Source organism: Planococcus citri, chromosome 3, assembly GCF_950023065.1.
Source record: "Planococcus citri chromosome 3, ihPlaCitr1.1, whole genome shotgun sequence".
NCBI classification, from domain to species: Eukaryota; Metazoa; Arthropoda; class Insecta; order Hemiptera; family Pseudococcidae; genus Planococcus; species Planococcus citri.
In genome coordinates, this window is record NC_088679.1 from 20,585,464 (window position 1) to 20,603,577 (window position 18,114).

Here is an 18,114-nt window from a genome sequence, read left to right on the forward strand (position 1 = left end):
ATTTTGGGAAATTTTGATTATTGGACTTGGCAACCTTGAATGCGATGATTCTGAAAAAAAATATCGGATTATGTTGCCACTCATGGGGGCTAAAAGTGGTGCAAGTTTCAGGGACCTACAAATTTTAGATCGCCTGATACATAGACTCAAAACTTCAAATGCCCTTCCTGTAAAATTTACGTTTTGGACACCAGGTTGGTTTTCTCGTGACAGATCACAAAAAAAAATGATCATAACAAAATTAGTTTATTTTTTGACGTACCTAGTAGGTATTAATTTCCGCATTCATTTTTTTTATTGCGATTTTTTGAAATTAAAAATCATATTTTGCAGCCCCTTCAATTCGCAAGTTAGGCAAAAAGTCATATGATAGGTAATTTTGTTCATTTTTCAAAGTAGGTACTACCGACCCCCCTCCCCCTGGTCAAAATTGGATTTTGGCTCTTGGATTTTGAAAACGTATTTTGCCCCTTCAATTTTGAAGATAGGCCACACCTTCACATAACCTTTTTTCTTAGTCGTACCGATTTGTATCCAAATCTGAAATATTGACACTCACTTACCAGAACCCCTATGTAGGTATATATGTATTTTATATTTAGAACCTCTCGGTTGAGGCTTGTGTGGTTTTTAACCGTGACGTACCTATATTTTAAATTGAGGGGCTTCGTGGAAAAAGGGCCTTAGTCAATTTTTTTCACTGATTTTTACGAATTCAATATTTTTTTCATGGAAGAACACTTCAATATCACCGAATATGGGGAATTTTTTTTAATATGTATATTCAAAATTGTAAAAGAAAAAAAAATGACTAAGGCCCCTTTTTCATGGAGCCTCTCAATTATTCATCACAAATTGTTTTTGAATGATGTATTTTTAGGAAAAATTGAAAAGTCGATGAGAAAAAATTAAAGAGAACGAAGCTGAAGAGCATCAGGATGTAGAGTGATTCTTGAATTGTTTTGAGCAAGAGTTAGAATAAGATCAAAATAAATAAATTTTTTGTGATGAAAACTTCAAATACCTAATTCTTAATTTTTTTTCCGTAAAATTTTTTTAAAAAAGAAAACAGGAGGTAACCTGCTAACAAGAGAGGTATATATCTTAATTGGCAAAAATTTTGAATCTGACAAAGAAAAGCTAAAAGAGCGTATACCTACAGAAGTAAATCACCAGTCTTTCACGTGTGAAAGTGCATTTTTCGAATTTTGGTAGATTTTTAAAAATCTTTCAGACGAACATGCAGAAAAAAATATCAAAATTTCACCTAATTGATGTACGAGGCTGAAATTTGGTTTGTATTATATTTTTGACTCTTAAAATCGATTGGAAGCGGGTTCAAATTGTTATGAGCAGTTCATGGAGCCTCTAGTAGATTTTTTGAAGATGGAAATTTCTGAAAAATATACCTATCCAATGAAGTTGAAAAACTAAAATTCACTTTATACCTTAAATTTCAAGATGCTGAGTCAATTTGAGAAGATTTCAAGCCATTCTGGAGCCTTCAACTATATATTCTGGAAATCCCAGATTTTTGAAGAAGGGCCATAAAAATTGTTCAAATTGACCTTTGCTCATTTAAACACGATTTGGTGCTTTTTAATGTCCTATCAGAATCGTTGTATTACTTCAGCATTATCTCACAATTGAAAACTTGAAAATTCACTGTGCTATCCGTGCTGTTTGATGAAAAAAGCTAATAAAATTCAGTTTCTACTCTATTTTTTCGCAAACTGAGTTGATCCGAGGTGGTTTTAGACCATGGTTAAGCCTCCAGAAATTGTTAGAAACTCCAGTTTCCCCAAGAAATGCCAATAAATCAGTAGAAATGTAGCGTCAATTTCTTAAAATCAGTTTTTGTTGGTTCTGAACAGTAGCTGTAGGTACATTTTTCAAATTTTCAATTATGAAATCGCTAAAATACGAAAATCTTGAATTTATAAAATATGGCTGGAGCCTCCAGAACGACTCGAAACCTCCTGTAATCGAGAAGTGAACTCAAGTTCAGTTTTTCAACTACTTTTGGTGAATTTTTTTTGCAAATTCCAACTTTTAAGAATCTGCTGGAGGCTCCCATAAGTACTCAAAATTTGACTCAAAAGCTCAAATAAAATACGCGTAGGTTATATCTACGGAAAATTTCAGGTTGCTTGGTCAACTTGATGAAATTTTTGATTTTTTCCAGATTTTTGAAAATCGAAAAGTGCCCTTATGCATTTGAAATTTTTGGCTGGTTAAAAAAAAATTGGAAAGAAGCATGAAAAAAAATTGATGGTTCGCCTAATTAGTTTTGTTTTAAAACTACGAGTAGAATAGGTATTGAAATAAATAGGTACCTATTCAAGTCGTATTTTTGTATTCGACGGATGCGGGTCTTGGGCTGATTTTCATGATTTAAAAATTTTTTTAAAAAACGGATCACCAAAAATGGTCAAATTTGGATTTTTAAAACTGCGCTAAAAATTGGAAAATCAATTTAAGCAGCTAAAATTCTAAAGATGGGAGATCATAAGACTGGACTGGAGCATGTGGAGCATGTCCATATTTCTGTACCGAAGACGGGCATCTGCATAGATAGAAACTGATCGATAAAATAATTACCAATTCTAATTTCCACAGTGAACATATAAGTGAACATTAAGCATGGGTTAAAATTGAAATTTGAAGAGCAGACCGACGAATAACACAATCGACTAGTTAATTTCAAATAATACGCCAGCAGATGTAGAGATATAGGTGGAACGTATCGCAAAAGATGTGTTTCCATTAAGCGGCCAATCTTGCACAGAGCTCTCCCGACAAAACAACGGAAATTACAATGAAAACGGTTAAAGCTACAGAACGTCCCATCTCGATATCGCCGCGTCGGATATATAGGATTTTTAAAAAGCTAAACCGAACCGCCAGTTTTTTCAGCGAGATTAATTTCCCGCGTGGTTTTCTTCACGATGCATACCTGTTATTTTTTTGTGAAAAAAAATCTCGCTCGTTTTACGATATAACACAACACACAAAACGAGCCACGAAAAAAATACAGGATAGTGTAACAAATGAATAAAACGAAAACAATTTCTCGTACAGGCTATAGGTATAGTAGGTATAGGTAAGTCGAGTTCGCTTTTGTGTATTTATTTCAAATGAACGCTGAAGGAAAATCCTCTCTGGTTGGATCTATGGGCATTGTACTCGTACGTACGTAGGCCTATAGCGACGAGGCTAATTTATTACCTGTAGCTTTATTCGGTGTATTTTGTTTACCGATTCCAATTTTCTAAAATTGCCGAACCGAACCCTTATAGGTAATTTAAACTCTATACCATACCGCGTGTGTTAGACCTATCGTTTTAAGGTAACGCGTGACTGAAGTTTGTTCCATCGTTCATAAAACGTAGGTACTTTTCATTCGAGTTACACCTGAGTTTTTGAAACACCGTTGTACCTACTAAAATCAATTAATGGCACTGGATGCGAATTTTTCACTGTCGTGGTCGCGTTAATCTCATATTTTACCAGCTTTCGCCTTCGCCTTTCGCGTTATTCGCCCGCACCTACGGTTAATGGATGTAAATTCAATTACCGAGTTGATAAATTTTTTTCCCATCCGACCAACGTTTCCAAACTCTCTAAAAATGGGATCGTTGAAAAGCATTCGTTAAAAGTTTATACGATTTTTACCCCCCTCCCTTTCTCTTTCGTACGGTTCGCGTTTATTGTACGTATTTAAACCGTTGTGTCGGTTTCCATTTGCTATTTGCGAAAAAAAAAACGACTAAATTATTAAAAACTACGTTTAAATTTCCAGCTAAATGTGTCGCGTTGATATTCGCCGAGTGGAAATGACGTCGATTTACAGGGTGTTTAGAAAAGCTATTTTCTATCTGACTGTTACAGGAATTGCGAACACTAGTAGGTAGGTATAGATAATATAGGACACAAGCTGACAAGCAGCAGCATAATTTTGAGAATTGGAACTTTCCAGTAAAAATATTTTTAATTACCTATTCATTTGATATGGTGCAATCTGCCTCCACTGCTTAGGTGATTATTCTTAGAGTAACCCTTTACGCGAGGTGATTTATGACTCATTTGTAAAGGAGGTACTGGGAACATGGGAAATTATAATAGGGTGTGATAGAGGACATACTGAAAGTCAAGGCGGCACGCGCTTTCAACTAAAATTATGTACCATCACTTGGTTCCAGTAATCCGCGGCAGCTAGATCCTCGTCGATGTATGTGGTCAGGTGGTAATTTGTATATGTTGTGTACCAAGTCCGAAATTGTACAATTCGGGGTTGGTACGGCCAATTTTTTACCATCTCCGAAGTGTCCGGACCAAGCGTGAATATTACTTTTTCATCGGACTTGGTTTGTATGTACCATGCCCGGAGGGTCCGGACAAAGTGTTCGACTTGGTACAATTGTGTTGTGCAAATTCCCGAAATATAGTTTTATAATGAATGAATTCGAATTTTACACCCCTTTATACCACAAATATTGAACCAAATCAAAGGAAATTTAAAGATGAATACACCACCAGCAAAATTTTCAGGTGCTGAAATTCATTTGTTGATTTTTGTTGATTTTTTTAAGATTCAAATATTGCTATGCTTACTTCTCAAGAAAAAAAATAAAAAGATCAAATTGAGGTACCTACTAAAATGCTGAAAGTTGGTTTTTACTCTCTGTTTTCAACTTCTCGAGTCGTTTGGTGGTGGTTTTGAACAGGGCAGTATTTACGCAGCGGCAACTTAGGCAGCTGCCTAGGGTGGCAAATTTTTGGAGGCAGCAAATTTTGAAGCCTTCATCTCGATTTTTGCAATTTTTTTATGCTTGTGAATTGTACATGAGTATTTAGAGTATAATTAAAATTTAGCATAAAACCGGATTAGCCATCGATCTATATGACCTTTTTGATCGATTTTTTCAAAACCATTTTGTATCACTTCAAATTCAGAATTTTTTTATTTTCTTAAAAGATTACTGGAGAAATCAGCTATTAACTCAGAAAAATGGTACAAACCAAATTTCAGCCTTTCGCGACAATTTGGTAAAATTTTGACTTTGAAAAATCCATAAAAAATGAATTTGGAATCTGTTAGTACCGTATACATATTAAGGGTGATAATTGCAAATAAATTAAGAGATCATTACTGTTTGATGGTTTATTACATAAAGTGGAAAGTTGTTCTGTACTGCCATATTCAGTATTATACATACTTATTACCACTAATTATCATGAAAATTCTGGTACAATAAGCTCATCATTTGCTACATAATACATATACTTGATAACAAATTATTATAAGTAGGTACTCAAAGATGAATAATTGACGTAGGTACCTACTACCTACTCTACCTATAATATTGAGGGGTGAAAAAACTCGCAAATCTATTACTCTGCGTGCATATTTGGGTAATTTTTTCGCCATAAGTTGATATGAAATATAATGATGATAACTTGATAAATCAGAGCCCTTGCAACAAACCTCAATCATAAAAAAAAAACAAAGGCGAATGATCCAGGCAAATACTGTTTATGAGGATTATTTTTTCAAAATGAATAAATGAGACTCCTATGTAAAATTATGTGTAATGGGCAGGGCTGGTGGAACGGAACAGAACGGAACAAATAAACGGAACAATAAAAAAATCAGGAAAAAATCTTATTGAGAATAACGGAACAGAACAAAATGAACAAAATCAGAACAGAACAAAATATGACGTCAATAAACACGAAGAACTCCCTTAAAGGGTATATTTACACAAAAGACTCCCACAATGGGGTATATTAAACATTAACCGAACTCCCACGAGGGGTACATTAACAAAACTCCCGCGAACGGGTAAATTAACTCATTTAAACATATAAAGAATGGTAATTAAACTGAAGGCGGATGACGAGCTGTCCTTTGTCCTCTTGAGCAGGGCGAATGAGCTCGGATCAACACATGTGTGCTTCTCCTAGCTACATATAAGACCGAACTGGCAATGTTCCCTGGCGCGTAGCTCTGACGGAGCTCCGCTTATACGAGGACGGAAGCAGTGTTACCACGAGTAGTAGACCCTAATTGTGTGTTGACACCAGGTTAGCCATATGCACTATCACAAGTGATCGTGAACAGAACAAAACAGAAAAAAAAAATGGAACGGAACAGAAGAACAGAAGAACAGAACAGAACAGAACAAATTATCGACACAGTATTAGCCAACTCAGCAGGTTGCAATGGGGGGATAGTGTGAATTTCAGCTTTCCAAATTCCATGTTCATTTGGTAAAATTTAGTGGAAATTTTGATTCTCAAAACTCAAAAGGTCACAAATCTGCTGTAAGGTTGCAGAAAGTGCAGAATTGCTCAAAATGGCTGAAAATCATTTTCAATTGATTTGGCAAGACAAGATTACCTATAGCACTTTCCAAATTTCGGGTTTTCTAGATGAATTTTGAAAAATTTTGATTTTTTTCTCATTTTGGGACCAAATTTGAGTTTAAAAAATTCATCAAAAAATTAGAAACAAAATGCACTTTAATTTTTAAAATTTTTAGAATTTTTTTGGATGGTGACAATGGTGTCAAATTTTGCATGTTAATTGTAAATTTGATGTTCAAACTTTTTCTGCTAGGTGGGATACCCCCCCCCCTTCCTGATAGAATGGAACGGAACAGAACAGAACAGAACAGAACAGAACAGAAACAGAACAGAACAAATGGAACGGAACGGAACAGAACAGTAAAAGTGCGAAGTGATTTGTTCATGAACGGAACAGAACAAAACGATTGTTTCGGTCACCAGCCCTGGTTACGGGTGACTGAGTGAAATAAAATACACCTACCTACATGTTCATTGTTCTATTTATTTGCACTACCTATTGTTATTGCATGCTCCGTGACGTAGTGGGTTGAGCAATGGCTTTCTGAACAAGAGGTCGTGGGTTCAAATCCCGCTAGAGACGCAGGCGTTAACATGTAATGTATACCTACATTGTAGTGCATTTAACAAACCGAAAACCGTAACCAAAACCCGAACAAGATTCATAATTTTAGCCATTTTCAAACCCTAACTGAAAACAAAAACTGAAATTTCATAGGTTTTTTAAAAACCGTAAAAAAAACCATAACAAGCATAATTAAGCAGTGTGAGTGAAATCGAAACCTAAACCGATATAATTTATTTTGGTTTTCGGTTTGGGTTTTTTTTCAGTTTTTTTTTAGGTACATTTTTTTGCCATTCATTGTTTTACTTTTTTACAATTATTATAAAATTACCATAGGTACTTTGTTTCCTGAGATTGAGAAATTTTGAATCGAGGATATTATTTGAAAAAAAAAATTATGTGAAACAGAAAAAAAACCGAAAACCGAAACTGAAACCGAAATTTTTGTAAATAAGATCGAAACCGAAACCAAAAAACGAAAATTTGAGTTTCAAAACCGAACCGAAAACCGAAAAATTTCAAGGAAAAATTGGAGTGAAACCGTAATTGTAACTAAAATAATTAAGGTTAGCACCCCTGAGCTACTACATGAAAGCTCAAAACAACGTCGATTCCCCAGAATAATCGCAGTGGCAAAGGCATTCGCCTCACCCTGCTAGGGTACCACAAAAATGTGATTTCTAATGTCCTGTAAAGGATCGATGATTTCTAATGTCCTGTAAAGGACAAGGAACCACGACGACGACATTGTTATTGCAAGTTGACTAGAGTTGCCGTCGAGACGAAACGAGACGATACGATACGCGTTTTGGAAATGTTGCAAAAAACGATACGCGTGTTGCGTATCGCCGTGTCTCGCTCTGTCTCGTTTGGTTTTCAATACAATTAGGTAATGTGCAGGCGTCGCGGCGTTCCTCGCGTCGTATCATTTTTTGATTGCATTATCTAAAGCGCTATAAAGGGAAGTACTCGCATACGTCATTATGAGTCCGCTTGCCAACTCCATTTGATAAATTAATGTTGGGGAAATTTCAAGTTTCAAAAATCTACTGGAGGCTCCAGTAATTTTCAAAAAAGTCGCTGGAGGCCCTAAAATGACTTGAACACACCTGAAGTCGTCTTCAGAGGGTGTTAAAATTGGAGTGTAGAGTAAATTTCAGCTTTCCATCTCCATTTGATGAAATTTTGTAAAAATTTAAAAGTTTCAAAAATCTGCTGGAAGTTTTGGGAATTTTCAAAAATTCGCTGGAAGCTCCAAAAAGACTTGCAAATTCACCTGCAGTACTTCGTAGCGTATTGAAATTAGTTTTTAGAATCAATTTTAGCTTTAGTGATTGGCGTATGCGAGTACTTCCCTTTATAGCGCTTTAGCATTATCCAAAGAAATATGTGGTCGCAAAACAGAAATTAATTTTTTATCACTATTTTATTTGTTTTCTCTCGAATGGAATAAACATTATCCAAAGAAATATGTGTACTGTTAATTATGGCACCTACATCTAGAAAGAAAATCGAGTACTCGAAGTACTTTATAATTAATAGCCATGGTAACGATAAGCAAGGGGAATGTAAAAGTTGTAATTTTGTTGTAAAAATGAAAGATAAAAACACAACCAGTCTAAGGAAACATCTCCAAAGACACCACAAAGAAATTAATTTTGAAGAAACTGAGGCTGAGGATGGATTTCTCTTTCCCAAGGTAAATTTTTCACACTGTTAAACCAATGCAAATAAATTAAAAAATGATGACATATTAGTTGAATAATTATTTTAAAATTTTGAGGAGATAAATCTAATTTTTTTTTTTAATTTTCAATAGGATTTGAATTCAAAATTTGTTGAATGGGTTGCTGCGAAATCTCTTCCTTTTAATTTTTTCGATGACGAACGTACCCAAAATTTATTACGTAGTGTAAATAAGGCGCGCTTAGAAGACTTGCAAATTCCAAAAAAAACAGCGCTTACAAATGGTATGGTTCAACTTCAACACTACGCCTTGTTGAAAAATGCGATGAAATCTGCGTTACGAGAAGTTAGTAGCAAAATATCATTCACAGTCGATGGATGGAGTTCAGTTAATATGGAGTCGTACTACGGCATTACTGGGCATTTTATCGATAGTGACTGGAAATTGCAGTCTGTCACAATTGACTTCGTACCAAGCCGCGGTAAGCACGATGGGCAATCGATTGCCGAAATCATTCTGCGTGTTTTAAAAGATTGCGATATTGCTCACAAAGTTCAAGGATTTACCCTGGACAACGCGTCTAACAATACCTCATTTCTTAGACACCTAGAAATTTTACTAAAAAACGAAAACATTGAGTTTGATTATAAGAACAAGCACTTCAAATGCTATGCACACATTTTGAACTTAGGGGTACAGGATTTAATTAAGGAAATAGGGATCCCTCAAAGTTTGGAAGAGGATGAAACAGCTGAAGATGGTGACCCTGACTGTTCTCTTATTCCTGAAAATGATGATTCATTCACGAATTTTGAGGATGATGCAAGCGACGATGACGATGAAAATTCAAGTACCTCTTCATGTGATGATGATGCTTGTGTAGACTTCAAATGCGTTAGTAAAGTACGTAATTTGTTTAAATTTTTAAAAAAATCGCAAAAGTGGCGTAATGTTCTCTCTGATATCTGTACTACAAAACAAATTAAATTCCAATCTCCAAAGATAGATTGCCGAACTCGGTGGAATTCTACGGTTCAAATGTTAGATACTGCCATTGAGTTAGAAGATGCTCTAAAATTTCTTTTATCTACATATACTGTTCTCAAGAAATATAAACTTGAAGCCGCTGAATGGACGTTGCTGAAGGAGTTAGTTGACATCCTTTCACCCTTCGAGGAAGTATCCAAAACTTTGAGTGCGGAGAAGTATGTTACTCTCCCATCGGTTATAGTTTCATTTAATTTGTTACTTGATGTAATAGACGAGAATATAATAAAACTACAGAATGAATCCAAATTGGATACGTGCAACAAAGCTAATACTGTACGCTCAATATTGATGAACGGGTTGGATGCGTGCAAAAATAAACTCATCAAGCACTACCAGGCTTCAAATTGGATATATGGTGTGGTTTTATTGTTAGATCCCCGCTATAAAAAAACTGGGTTCAGTAAAACTCATTGGGGAATCGAATTGGGTGAAACCTCGTATGAGATGTTTCTACAAATTTTAAAAACGAATTACGATGACAGCAGCGTTTCAACTTCCTGTAGCAGTAGCAGTAGCAGTAGCAGTGTATCCAGTACTGGTGTTGAACCTTCCAGAAAACGGGTAAAACTGGATTACTCCAAAATCTATGAAAATAGGAATTCGAAAACTGGTAATCTTGAAGATGAAATTGAGCAATACCTGATGGAGCCTCTGGAAGGCGAAAGTGTTGATATCTTGAAATGGTGGAGTTTAAATGAAGTTCGATTCCCGAAATTGGCGCGTATGGCCCGCGATTTTCTGAGCACCCCCGCCACCAGCGTTCCCGCAGAACGTTTATTTTCAAGAGCCGGTCATATTCTAACCTTGCTACGCAATCGCCTGTCACCCGCAAATGCACGGGCACAACTTTGTGTGCATGATTGGGTAAACTCGGAATTTATTTGTGCTCTTCGACGATGTATTAAAAATTAAATTCGGATTTTCTGTTTGTTAATTTTTTGCGTTTAGGTATCTATTGATTATTTATAATCGGAAATATTAGGATCCTATAGATGGGCTAAAACAACAAAACGAACCTCTTTGTGTGGAGTTTAAATTGTTCATAGGTGATTCAATTCGAGAACTTTTCTAATGAGAATTTTCTTAACTTTTGAACAATTGCAATTTTTTTTGAGAACGTGAGAGTTTTTAAAGAATATGAGTATTAACTAAAGTAGGAGCTTGAAAATTTGCCATAAAAAGAAGGAAATTAGTGTAAATTGAGTCCAAACGTACAGGAGCAGAAAAAGTCAAGAAATATTCAAAAATTTTAAAAAGAATTTTAATTTTGAAAAACTTAAATGCCTAAAATTATAGTTAATAATCTGATATTGAAAATGTTCTATCCAAAAATAGCCTATTATTGAATGAAACAAATTTTTAGACTCGTGAAAATCAGTTTTTTCAAAAATTTCATTATCATTCGTGCATGAAGTTATCGAAATGAGAAGACTCTGCTCCTTGCTTCTCTGAAGACTTGGTATTGAGAATTTTTCAAATGACGAAAAAAATGTTAAAATGTTCATGAAGCTCTGGGGGCGTTTGGTTCGAGCAAGAAGCAATCGTTGAATTTTTGACAAATGGTCACCCCTGCCTTCATCTCACAATGATAACAAACATACCGTTGGAAATAAAGGGGGAGGGGCGGGGGCGGGGTGAGAAATGTAATCGATGAAATGGACCATTATATATATTCCCATGACCAGAAAAGTACATATTTACAGAATTTCAGTCCCATAAGTGGGTTTTTCATCGACTCCAGATTTTAGGGGTCTGCCCCCATGAGGGGGTGGGAGGTATGCGATGATTCCGACACTGTTAGAGGAACATATCGATCAATATTGAACAGTAACTGGCGTAATATTTCAATTCTGATAGAATTTTGACCAGTAGAGTCACGCTCACAGCCATTAATTACTCAATTTTAAATTTAACAATTCCTAGAAATGAAAAAATTTATGGTTGTTTGAAAATTCATAAACTATTTTTGATTTCAATACCACTCAGATTAGGTTAATTTGTTTTTCTGCGTGAATTTTGACGATCCAGAGTTGAAAAAAGGTGTTAATTGTTTCTTTTAATTTGTTTTTCTGCGTGAATTTTGACGTACGCGAAATAAAATGGAACGAACGGAACGAATGGAACGATTCCTAACAAGCTTCTTTGACTTAGATAAACCCTTTGAGCCATTTTACCCAACATCAGAACAAGTTGAATCAGCGCAACCCAATGAGCCATTGCCAGAACAAAATGAAGATGAGAAATCATTGGATTTGTCACGGAAAAAAATAAAAATCCAGACAACTTACTGCGTTAGCAATATTTATCACCAGGTAAAATTGTTAGGCGATTTCGTGAAAAAATGTGGAACACCGGCGGAAGTGCAAATGCATAATGAGTATGCGTCAACTATAAAAAAAATTGTCAACAGGAATAGACAAACAAAAATAACGTCATTCTTTAAAAAAGTTTAAACTATTATTATTGTACGTTAATATGATACTGAGTACTCATTGTTTATATTTCAATTAAATAAACACTTATTGATGAAATGACTTTTTATGGTAGACGTATTTATGTATTATACTTACCAGCAAATGATTCTGCAGGCCTCGTACGAAATGTAAAAGTGATGAATATACGAGTATGTATTTTTTTTTTTGGTACGTAAAAAATCCATTTTGAAACGAAAATTTAATTTTTAAAAACACATCTGTATAGATGTTACTTTCATTATGACTTCATGGTGATTGTTTTATGACCAACTTTTTTCAAATAGAAAATCCAAAAAAACAAAGGGTTTCCATTTGTGAGGACATTTTTTAAATTTGCGCGAATTGCTGTATTTCATCCACAACTAACCTCCCGAGACCGAATTCCGCCATTTATGGGAGTAAACTTGATTTTTTGGATTTTTTAATTTTGAAAAAAGCTGGTTAAAAACCACTCTTGAGGTGTCTCTCCCAAAATCGGCTCAAATGTGGATAAACTCACAAAAAGAACACAAAAACCAAAACCCGAAAAGATCGCAAAAAAATTTTGATCTTAACACCCTGATAAGAATTACGCGCAGCAGTCGACCATACCCTAAACGTTACGCTTGCGGTGCCCATCTCGGTTTTTAAAAAACGAGACGCAACAAAAATCCAACGATACCAAATCGAGACGAGACACGGCGAGAAATAACGCGTATCGTATCGTCTCGTTTCGTCTCAACGGCAACTCTAAAGTTGACCAAAATTCAATTATTTGTTTGCTCAGACATCCAATTTTTTGTTGACCGCATCCCTTGAAGGAAATGCTTTTAGAGTATCATGAAGCGCTATTAAGCCGTCTTGAAGTTTATGTTCGTTTGAGACTCTTTCAATTCTCTTATCGATTGATTTTGATAAGTCACTTTTGTACAGCTTAAATCCTTCTGCAACCTTGTATTTTTCCATCAGTTTGCGCATTGTCTCAACATCGCCATAGTTATTCTGAAAATCAAAAATTTCAGTAAGTTTCTCTTTGCACTGATGGACATAATTATGTACATGATCAGGATATCAGGATACAATTTTTATAATTTTGAGGTCTTGGTTCACCACATGTGCATATCACTTATGGATAAATCTTAGAATTTCAATTTCCATCCTTGAATGTAGGAATTGTACAGAATAGGTATATTATGTATTTCAGCAGGGTTATCGACGCGGTTTTTTGAATCATAATATTTGTATTTTTAATGTGAATAGTTCTCTATAAGAGATGAGGATTGGAACAAACCTCTGATCTTTAATCCTACATTTAGAGGAGAAAGACGGCGGTTCAGAAGAAAAATATTTGATCCTGTTGAATTTTTGCAGGAAAAATGTTGAAGCCGCAAAATGAAGAGGTCTTGTAAAATAGCTTCTCAGTGAGACTTCAAAAATATAGGTATTAGCGAAACCAATACAATAAAATAAGTATCACACACCACTATGATATCTTTATCTTCATCCGTGGCATTATTCATCAAGTATGTCAATGTAAAAGTCAATTTCTTATCTTTTATGTCTTCGTCCAAATCTTTACCAGGTGGGGATGCATCGTCAATAGCCAATACAAAACCATCGTTCTGAAAAATACCAATAACCATGTAAGTTCATTTAGCCGAGCTCGGTTTGGAAAAAAATACATATCATTCCCATTTCGCAACTAGACAAAACTTCAAGTCAACTTACAAAAATTTTCAAGAGATGAGCTATATCTTTCAGGATGTCGTATATGTCATCGTCAAAAGGTAATTCTGATCTTCTAGCCTAAAATCAGAACTAAGTTAACTATGAAGTAAAATCATATCACGTTTCTTAAACTACATACAAAATAGGTACCTACAGATAACTCACCGCGTAAGCAGCAAGTCGAAAAGGGAGCACGCTGCAGTAATAACTACTATAGATACAGTAGTGTTTATAATATTCCCACGGTATATTTTTATTTCTGACATGATTCATAAGTTCTGATTCAAGTATTGCTTTTTCAAGCAGTTGGAAATTACATGATGTTAAAATACACTGAAAGAACCAAACAGAATTTTTGAAGTGATTTGTAACTTCATCAAGTAGGTAATTATCTACCAATCACTTAGGTACATAGGTACTTCAACTATTGAGATTACTTCATCAGGGCTGTTATCCCAATTGAGTTTAGGGCCAGGGTCGGGTTTTGGACCAACATTTGTAAAAAACTGAGGTTTTGGGTTAGGTTTGGGTTTGAGTGCTGGTGCTGCAAAGTTAAGTGTTTTGTGCCAGTTTTTGATCAAATTATGGTATCTTGATTTCATGCGGGCTCTTTGCTAATTTTCAGTCAATTCGGATTCGGTATACTTAACTATGTACACTTTAAAAAGGAACAAGTTTTGGAAAGATTTCAAGTGAATAAGTACTATCGACCGCATTAATTTTAGACATTGTAGGTAATTTTGGACACCAATAATAGTTTTTTTAATTTTTCCGATATGTATACCTATAGTACCTAAATAAGCCATGAATGTGAAAATGAATACATTTTAATGATTTGAAAAAAACAGAAAATGTCAGAAATTAGGGTGCTTTTAGCAGAGTTTATTTCGGAAAATTTTCTGATTTGCAAAAAATAAACAAAATTATTCAAAACTTACAAATATGATACTCAAAAATGGTTGGTCTGATGATATTCTCAGTACGTATGATGAGAATATAATATAGCGAATATTACATTGGATTTCTTACCTACTTCGAAGCAGTCGAACACTTTGTCCGGACCCTCCGGGCATGGAACGAACCAAAAGCCCGATAAAAAAGAAATATTCACGCTTGATCCCGGACACTTCGGACATAGTACATACAAAATCAGCTGTATACCACCCCCGAATTGTATGTACAATTTCGGACAGAGGCGTAGCCGAGAGGGGTTGGGGTGTCTCGACTCTCCCCCTTGAGCTCAGGGTCATCGTTAAAATTTGACTATTAAAATTTCTCCACTGTACTGCAATGCACATGCATTCAAAAACTCCCATTTTTTAAACCCCTTGGTGGGTCCATTAGTCAATGTGAACTTGAAATTGGTTAAAATGAAAATCCCGAAACCGGCACCGAAAAATTTTTTCCAATCTCGAAACTGAAATAAAAATTTAGAAAAACAAAACTAAAACAAATCCGATCCCGAAATGAATAAATTTTGATCCCAAAACCGAAACCCAATCCCAAAATCGTTTCGGACCACCAGCTTTGGTAAAAATATGACGTTATTGATAAATTTTAACAATTTTCGGTCTAGAAAGAGACTTATTCGACGACTTTCTAAAAACTTAATAGCACATTTTTGAAATATTTTGCCCTCGCTTTTCTCAAGCTAAGTACAGTTTTTCTATTTCTAAATTTCGGCACCCGTTCAAGATAGAGGTATCTAACTCTTAAAAATGTCGAATGGAATTACGACATTGACTTCTTGTAAAAAAAATCATAATTTACTGGGTAACTACATGGATTATACTTAATTGAAGCATACGTTTTCAAAACGCACCAAGTCCAAAAAAATATTGATAAGAAATTCATGGTACGTAGTTAGTACAATTTGGAAACGTAGAAATGATCCAAATTAGCTGATTTTTTGATATGTTTTAGCCAAGACCCTTGGGCACAACATATCAAAAAATCAGCCATTTTGGGCTGCAACTTTATGCTAGATAGCCTTGCAACCTCAGAATCTTTGAAAATGGACTTGGTGCGTTTTGGAAACGTATGCTTCAATTAATTTTCAAAAGCTTCGGCTTTCGCTTCGCTCAGGCCTGTTAATTTTTCTTTTTCAGAATCAAACTTTCTGATAATCTATTATTCAAACTCAAAAAATGTGCATGTAAATCCAAAAGTAAGCTCCGCACATCGGAAAAAAAAATGTTTTTTTTACTTCTCAAAACACGATTTCAGTTCAGAATTTAATACCACATTTTTATTCAAAAACATTCATGTATATCAGTTTAGTTGTAGGAGCAGAGATGTAACATATTTTACTCCCGTAAGTAAGTAGGTATATAATACAAAATATGGTTTGGTATTGTTCTACTTACTTCAGTTAATACATTAGAAGCCGATTCAAAGAACGGATATTTTCCTAGCCAATCATTCAATAATATGTGAGGTGATTCATTTAACCACCGGACTACTACCATGCAATGTGCCTGGGATTTCCCCACATAATAGGGCGGTTTACCTCTTCTCAATAAAGAATTATCTACTACGTCATCCTCGATAACAATTGGTGCCTGTACCTGAAATATACACCATCTCAATTCACACCATCAGCTCAGCTTCAAATAGTTTTATGCACACTGGTTTTTTATTTCAGAAAATGTGCGTAGTACCTACCAGTTCAGTAATCCACGCCATAGCGTGAGCAGTGTGGATCGTGTTAGGTTCAGGATGTGGTAACTTCATCGCCTCGTAAACTTTGAGAACTATTGCAGCCCGTAAAAAACGACCTAAATCCAGTTGGTAATCCAGCACCTAAAATATGACTTCTCGTTAACTTTACTTACATGAATAGATTATTTCGGACCCTTCGAATTGACTTTACAATTTTATTACATAAAACACTGTGTCTCCAGCTCCAATCAATTCAACTTCATTATGGGAGCGTGCACAAACGAAGCACAATCAAATTATGTAGACTGCCCCCTCCCCCCCATCTTCCGCGCACCTGTGATGCAGCATGGATAGTGCTGACCATATTCACTTTTCATCACTATATGTATTAGATCATCAATTAAGTATGTATACTAACTTCACCAATAACTTGCTTAGGTCCTTCTCCTTCCACTCTTTCCAAAAGAAATTTCTTCATATGGGGATACGTTGCACGAAACGGCTCCATCAAATATTTGTATTGTGGATGCGTGAAATAATTCCTGAAAGCATTGAATCATAACAGATACCTAGCTATACTGTAAATCAAGTGGGTCTAGGGTGTACCTTATTTGTATAGTGAAAAAAAAAATTTCGATTTTTTCCGCTCCCACCCCCCAAAAACATGACCACAGGTGAGAAAATAATACCCTGAAAATGTCAACCCCCTAAGTGAAAAAAAAGTCGTGCCCGGGGCCCCCCAATTTTCCCATATATGAAAAAATCGAAGTATCAGGCAAAATTTTTAAAATTGTGAACTTTCTAGTTCTAACCCCTCAGTTAAGTCCTTACTTACGTAAAATCAACCTATATACCAATTTTAGCCCTCTATCTCCACCCAAGACTAACCAGTGGATTAGAGGGGAGAGCTCATATTTATGCCTACATAGTACATACTAGTGAAAAAATATTTAATGACGCCCTAAATTGTTGTCTGGTTTCACAAGAAAAATGTCTCCAATCACGTTAGTAAAAATGAGTCGTGCTAGGTAGCACACCTCCCCCCCCCCATCTCAAGATATAAAAGAAATCAGAAAAATTGAAATTTTTACGTTTTTTTTTTCCACATCATAATCCATGGATTTGGTCCATTTTCATTAGAAATACTGTTAAATATTTTATGACCTGTCTACATGATGAAAAGGAGGAACTTGTCTCATTCCCCAGAAAATGAAAAAAGATGAATATTATTATTTATTACATTTTTTTCTTCCATATTTTAATCCTTGGATTTGGTCGATCTTCATCAGAAAAGCACTACCTATGTCAGACTTTTAAAAACTTGTACAAAATGGACGAATTTCTGAATTTTGACTTTGAGAAACATTGAAGCGGACGTTTTGTCATAAAATTATCTATGTCAAATTTTCACAGAAGACTTATTGACGTTCTGATATTTTGTAATGTTAAGACTTGAAAACTTGGAAAAAATCGTCAAGAATCCCTATCAATGAGATTTCAATCTCAAGTTTAGAGCAAAAAAACATATCCATGACTTGAAACTATCTTTGCAGAGGAGACTTCACCACCATTCCAAAAAAAATTCAACTTTGTGGATCTCT

General features: G+C 35.1%; 1 protein-coding gene and 1 long non-coding RNA gene across 6 annotated transcripts in view; one reads left to right on the forward strand and one right to left on the reverse strand.

The window, feature by feature from the left end:
• The window catches only part of Pde6 (phosphodiesterase 6), a 229,210-nt gene that overhangs the window by 52,200 nt on the left and 158,896 nt on the right, over positions 1-18,114 (forward strand). The gene's annotated exons all lie outside the window — the stretch shown is intronic.
• LOC135841923 (uncharacterized) lies at positions 16,225-17,051 on the reverse strand. Its single transcript, XR_010558023.1, has 3 exons — positions 16,932-17,051; positions 16,517-16,654; positions 16,225-16,419 (listed from the first exon to the last, which is right to left on the reverse strand). It is a non-coding gene; the product is annotated as an uncharacterized LOC135841923 (long non-coding RNA).